Raw genomic sequence first — 6,554 nt, 5'->3', positions numbered from 1 at the left:
CAGGAGAAGCAGCAGCCCAGCTCCTGGTGAAGTGATCCACAGTGAGGAATTTGTTCCTTTTTTCCCCTGTATCCTTGGAACAGCTTTCCAGCCCACCACTGGAACGTACAGGAATATCTGACAGCCACCAGCACCTCTCCAAGGGGATCCACCTCTCTGAGTGATGCCAGATCCAAGGACTGCAGGAATCCTGTGCAAGGAAAGCTGTGAGATCTCTGGGATAATTCTCTTTGTTGCGAATTCAGCCACAATCAAGATTTTACCAGACTGGGAGGGGCCACAAAGACATAAAGGGAAATATCTAGACTTCAAAATGACTGGGAGAAAATAGATCAGTGGGGTACAGAGGTGTGAGAGAAACAGGCTGACATTGAAAGGAAAACCCAGGGTTCAAGGGCAGGATACTGATGGGCCAGCAGCAGGATAAAGGGATGTAACCACATGGTGACACACAGTGAAATGCTTTAATTTTCACCTCATCTCCTAAAGCTGCCTCTGGTTTCAGCCACAACCCATCACAAGCACTCTGGAATTAACTGTATTGTGTTGGGATATTTTCAGCAGAAGAAACACTTCCCTCTGAAATTAACTCCACCAAGAACTGCTTCGGAGAGGAGTCTGATCCCATTCAGAGGATGACACGTGATTTATCCCTTTGTCCACTCCTATCAGTCAGATCTGCAGGTCCTGCCATCAGACCAATTAATTATGTCTTCCAGTGTTTACCCACGTTCACACTGCAGGGGTTGGCAGGTTATAAAGTGCCTGCTTGGGGCAATGTAATTTCATGTCCTTCTGAAACCTCAGAAGGTACAGCAAGATCCCTGGAGCACAGAGCACTCCGTGAAGTACTGCTGAGAATAATGATAATTCATCTGCCTTGCCCAGCAGTTTTAGTTTGCATTCCAAGCATGATTTTATGTAGGACTCTGGAATTTCTCATTAACTGTGGTACAATCATTTCTAACGAGTTTCTGAGGCGTTTTACAAAGGTTTGCAGCTGGGCCATGTGGCACAGAGGGGTTGAAGTTGGACATAATTGAAATTAAGGCGGCTCAATAACACTAATTCATCAAGGCATAATTGTGCTGGTTTGAACTTTAGCCATAAGACACGTCAAATGGAGACAGTGAGCACTGACTGGTGACCTGACAGCCCTTAAAAACATGTGCAGGCACAGGCAAGACCTTCTGATGAAACCTGAACCAGGCAGTTGGAGTCAGGTGCATCTGGACATCTCCACACATCCATTTGCAGTGGATGGAAGGTAAGGCAAAGCAAGGGAATGGGAAGCAACACCAGCACGATGAATAAATTCCATAATATATCTATTTTTTCCTGGAATCACATCCTACAGACTGTCCTTGCTCTTCACCTTCTGCTCTTCAGCTTCTGAGTGGTGAACTGGTACGAACTCCACAGAAAACACGTTTCCACCCTTTTATTTTCCAGGGCAGGTATTGCAGCTTCCAGGAGGACTGGAAGGGCTAGCAAAGTTGTTTTCTCCTTGGGAGATTGCAAAGGTGAAACTTTATATCTCACAGCTGCCTCAGTCATTCTCTTGAAGGCATGTTCACCTCACTCCTCCAGCAGCACAGATCCAGCACTGCCCTCCTGGCACTGCTCGTGCTGCACTTGAGCTGAGCTCATCAAGGACAAGACCATCCTGGGCTTCTGTTGGAAAAGAGGGGGTCGATGCCTCAGCTGCAAAGAAAAGGAACTGAGTCACAATAGAGGTTGCTGGAGAGAGGATTTTTAAAATACATCATTTTCTGTTTCCAATTCTGGTAGGGAAATAGGCAATTACTCCCTTAAAAAATTAAATGCCGTGAAATTTCGAGCTCTCTTTGTTTCTCATAGACATCTTGCCACTTGTGACAGAGGTTGCTGGAAATGTCCCCTCAGAGCAGTGCCATGCTGGCCCAGAAGTGTTTGATCTGTGCTCTGGCCTTTTCTTCATGTGGGTTGGACTGGTCTCTAGTCAGATAATAAAATCATCCGGTCAATTGAGTTTTAAAAAATAAATTTGAGCGAGTCAGCCTTCACTTTACAGCAGCCCTACCCAATCCATGCAGAGGAGTAGTTAAAACCAGGATTTGGCCAGCACCAAAACACCATTTGCCAGCTGACTCCAGCTTTGCAGAGGGAGTCTGAAATCTTGAGCTGTGTGTCTTCAAGCTTTGGCTGAGCTCCAGCTCTACCTACTACCCAGGAAGGCCGGTGGGTTGGTGTGTGCTCTGCTGGGTGTGAACCACGAGGAGCTGGGCTGTGTTCACACACGTTGGTGTCTGAGTCACCTCCACACTTCACCAGGTCGTAATTCCTGATGGGAAACCTGCTCAGTAGTTTGGGCTTAAATGGCCACGCAGGTATCTGGGCACAGCCTGTCTAGGCTTTGTCTTAGAAGGTTTAATTCATCTCTAATCCAGTCTTATATGGACTTGCTGCCATGCAATGTGATTTGCAGTTATAGCACCCCATGGAGCTGAGGGAATGCCCTGACACCCACTGAACACTGAGCAACAAACCCTGTGGCCATATTTTTAGTTAAAGAGCCTCACAAAGCCACCAGTTCTTTTCAAAAGGACTTCTAGGTTTAAATCCAAATATTTTGAATGAAATTTTTCATTTCAAAGCCAAGCAGGAATTCCACCACTTTTACCTGCGCTGTTGGCCCAGACTCTTACAAACAAACTCTTCCTCAGAATCTGATGTCTCATTAAAGGAATTCTTCAGTGACTGTCCTGAAAGTCTGGGAATAGTTTTTCTATAGAGTTCAAATTTGGAGAATGACACGAGATGCTTTTTTCCTAGAAATCTGCGAGGCTTTGGAAGACAGGGAAAGGAAAGGTGAGCGGGTGTCTCCAGACGTGATGTGCTACTGTGGATTGGAGTTTCCTAAATTGTTAATCCATATTGGGAAACATCTCCACGTGTTGCTTTTACATTGCCATGGTTGTATCAGAGACCACCAAAGCAAAGGTAGAGTCACCAGCAGTGGTGGGATGGGACACCCAGTCAGACACAGCTTGTGTTGGTGATGGAGCCCAGCTCGTCCCTCCCTGCCCCACAGCCTGCCCCAGGCAGTGGGAACAATTACACAGCTGCAGAAGAAAAGCCAATAGCAGGACTGAAAAATTCCCACAGGTTTGTCTTGACTTAGATCTCCCAGATAACATCTGATGGTCGTAAAATACGGTGCCAGGTGAGATAATATCACTAATTAGAGGGACACCGTGCCCAGTCTTCAGCCAACTCTTGTGAAGCTCCATGAGGTCATTTATGAATAGGCTCCAAGGAAGAAAAAGCAAAGTGTCAATAGGAATGACTTTCTTCAATAGATTCACCTGTGATAAGCACATTCCAGTGACTCAGTGCAGGATAAGTAAGCGCTGGAATTTTCACATCCACAGTAACTAGGATAGAAAAATCCAGTAAATGCTTTTTTTTTTTTTCTCCACTGATTGTATTTGAAATGAAAGATAAGCATAGGAAGTCTGAGACAGAAAACAAACTTCCAGTGTGTGTGGATACTCACAGTCACCCCAGGATGCTCTGCCCATGAGGTAATACCTCACGGGACCATGGGGAAAAAAAAAACCCATCCACAAAATTGCTTCCAGTCGGTTCTGAGGCAGGTCCTGAGCGACCAAACTGCCTGTCCTTTGAAACCATTCCAGATCACATCAGTTGTGTTCTGATTCAGAGTGGAATTTGTTTTTCCCATCATGTGAGGGAGCAAACGTGCAGCCCAAGAAGGGCGATGTCAGCTCGGACGCAAACTCGCTCTCGGAGGGGAACGATGCCACAGACACGCTAAGCAGAGCAGTGGGCTCAGCAACAGGATCAGTTCTGCATTGCCTCGTGGACAAAACCATCTTTGAAGGATTAATAACAAACTGAAAAGCTCGCTGGAAACGTCTCCCTTGTTTGTTTTGGCTTCCAGAGCATTTCTGAGTGTAATTATGAGCAGTTGAGAAACGGAGAGGGCGAAAAAATCTTGTGGTTGGTTCGTGCACAGGGCGGTGGCTCAGGAGACCTGGGTTGATTTCTAACCTCTGTCACAGCCCAGTGTCACACACAATAAGAGATTTGATTTCATCTGCAGCTCATTCTCTATGAACAGGGCTGAAGCTGCCCTTGCTTGCCCAGTGCCTGGTTCCACAGCCCCTTGCACAGAGGTACCGTGAGCCCTTCATGTCCTGCTGGTGTTGATGTAATTCAGACAGTGACAATGATACAGCCATTTTTAAGGGTCTCCTGTGCTTATATATCCATATAAACCCTCTCTTAGCAGCACCATGCTGCTTCAGAAGGGGAAAATCCAACACTCCTGCACACAGATGCACATCCTTTTAAGCCAGAGGACACAAGTGGATTTGTGCTGTGCAAGAACCAATGTCTTCATTAAGATCCATGTTTGCTGGGCAGTGACAAATCTTTCCCTCAGAACACGGTGATTAAGGTTTAATTTTATTCGGGATTACAGGCGGCTCCCTTTGCAAACCAGCCCTCGTCCAAGTTCGGGCACATATTGCCTGGAAATGAACATTCCTCTCCAACTGCTTAAGAAGCTTTGGATAAGAAATGACGGTTTCGGGAAGATTAGGAGCATAAGAAAGGTCTCTGGGCTAAGAGCACGTTAAGAGAAAGTGGCATCACGGGTTCAGGAGGAAACGCTGCCACCTGTGAGGGGCTGAGTCTTCCAAATCACTGGGAGAAGGCTGATGGGGAAAGGATGGATTAGTGAAGGTGAGCATGGAAATAACCAAATATGTATGCATATATAAATCATCAGCAGGGGAATTTATAGGCCTCAGTCTGCTCAGAGAACCGAATCAGTGGTTCTGGAGGTTTTATTGTGTGGCAGCAACCAGGAGCTTCACATGAAATGAAGTTACGGGTGACAAACACAGGAGGGTCTTGCCCGGATCAGGAGCTGGGGATGGAAGATGAACAAAGGGCTGGAGGAGAAGCAGAGCAGAGGCAAAGAAGTGATGCCTTCCAGGGCTGCCCAGCAGAGCTGGGATGCAAAACTTTGCCACATTATCCAGCTCCCTGTTCAGGCAGATCCACCTCCTCTGGTGTTCCTCATGGATACTGTCTTATTCTGCCAGACAACGGTATTTAAATACAACATATCATTATTTATTCTTAAACACACATGTTCTCAGACACACGTGTTCTTCCCCCTCTGGGAGCAGTGGGAGGAGGACAGTGTGGATATTCCATGAGTTTATCACCCTCGCTGCAGTGACAGCTTGGATTTGTGAAACAGCTTGGAATAAAATGCTGGTAATTTTTCATGGAAAAACTGGTGGACGTAACTTGTGTGTGTTTCAAAGAGAGCAGCAGAGAGCTGAAAGGTCTGGACACACCATTATCTGAGTGCCAAAATCCCGGATGGATGTAAAACTTAGTGTTTTCATCTCAGAGAAGTAACGTTAGAATCATCCCTAATTAAGCAGATTCTGCTTGTTTATTGTTCTCAAGTATCTTCAGCTCTGCTCATCAATTTTTCACATTATTCCTTGGCTGTTTTCTCATGTTCAGTCTCTTTGCTGGTTTGATGTTTTGCTCTCTGGAGATTTCTTTCACAAATTTCTATTATTTCCTTAGAGAAATCTTTTTTTTACAGTTCCAAACGAGCGTTGTCACTGTGATAGGGTGTAGGGAGAGCACAACACCAGGCACTGGAAACTCCTTTAACTTAATGCCATGGAAAAACCCCTCTGGCTTCCTGTCAGTCAAAGAAGGTCAAAGGCAGTCAGAGCTCCAACCCTGTCAATGGATCCTAAATCCAGTATTTAATATCGACCCCCATCTTCACAAACCCCATATGGACAATGGTGACAGTGCTCCTGACATCAGGGTGATGAAATACAACCAGGAGGTTAAAATGACTTCACACAGCAACCACTGCAACAGAACTGGAAAGGACCTTTTGTGGGTTTAATGAGTTATTTTAGCAGTAAGGTTTTGGTAGAGGAGCTCTGGGCAGGCAGGAGGGGGGGATTGAGGGGCAAAGCTGGACTGCCTGGGTGCTTGGGGATATTTGGGACTGGTGTTGTAGGTGTTCAAAGCAGATTTTGGGTTCACCTTGGCTCCCTGGCTGTGGGAAGGGGGTTTGCTGGGAATGTCCTGGACCAGCCCATCACTCAGGTGATGGACCAAAGCTGACCTTCAGCTCTGGACAAGGTTTTTGGTGACCCATGTTCAACTTTGGAGGAGATTTTTCGAGATTCATCTGTTTTAGCCCAAGTCTGAGCACAGGGTGATAGAAATGCTCCCAAAGAGCAGTGCTGGTACCTGGTGATGCCCACACGTGGAAAGCCAGGCTTAGACATCCCCAAGGCTCTGGGAATGTCACTCACATGGACCTGGGGCCTGCTGCCATCACTGCCTCTGTCCCTGCTGAGCCTGTTGGTGTCCTTTCTGAATTGAATAAAATCAGACAAAAAACAACTGGAACATCTTGGAGAAGAGAGTGTTCCAAGTGACCCTGGTGGTATTCAGGGAAATGGTTGTGAGATGACCAGAACTCACATGGGAAC

Source organism: Chiroxiphia lanceolata, chromosome 19 (assembly GCF_009829145.1).
Source record: "Chiroxiphia lanceolata isolate bChiLan1 chromosome 19, bChiLan1.pri, whole genome shotgun sequence".
In the NCBI taxonomy this organism is placed as follows: domain Eukaryota; kingdom Metazoa; phylum Chordata; class Aves; order Passeriformes; family Pipridae; genus Chiroxiphia; species Chiroxiphia lanceolata.
This window is presented reverse-complemented; position numbering follows the sequence as displayed.